Source organism: Chaetura pelagica, unplaced genomic scaffold (assembly GCF_000747805.2).
Source record: "Chaetura pelagica isolate M959 unplaced genomic scaffold, ChaPel_1.0 scaffold45, whole genome shotgun sequence".
Lineage (NCBI taxonomy): Eukaryota > Metazoa > Chordata > Aves > Apodiformes > Apodidae > Chaetura > Chaetura pelagica.
The window spans coordinates 4,836,412-4,836,648 of NW_009953217.1; positions in this window are offsets into that span (position 1 = coordinate 4,836,412).

Sequence of the window (237 nt, forward strand, 5' to 3'; positions counted from 1 at the left end):
GAACGGGGTCCCAGCCCCGGCCCGTCAAGCGACCGGCGGAACCGAAAGGGGCCAAGAAGAGCCGAGCTCAGCCAGACTCATTACTCGTCAGTCAGAAAATACAACAGTCCTGGAGGACGTTTCCAAGTGCAGAATGAGCGTCTGTTTGCGTAGCCGCCAAAAGGAAAAGACTTGCCCGTGCTAAAACTTTATCTAGTTACAGGTATTGCACGGGTTTGTTAGCTTTTTCTATACCCC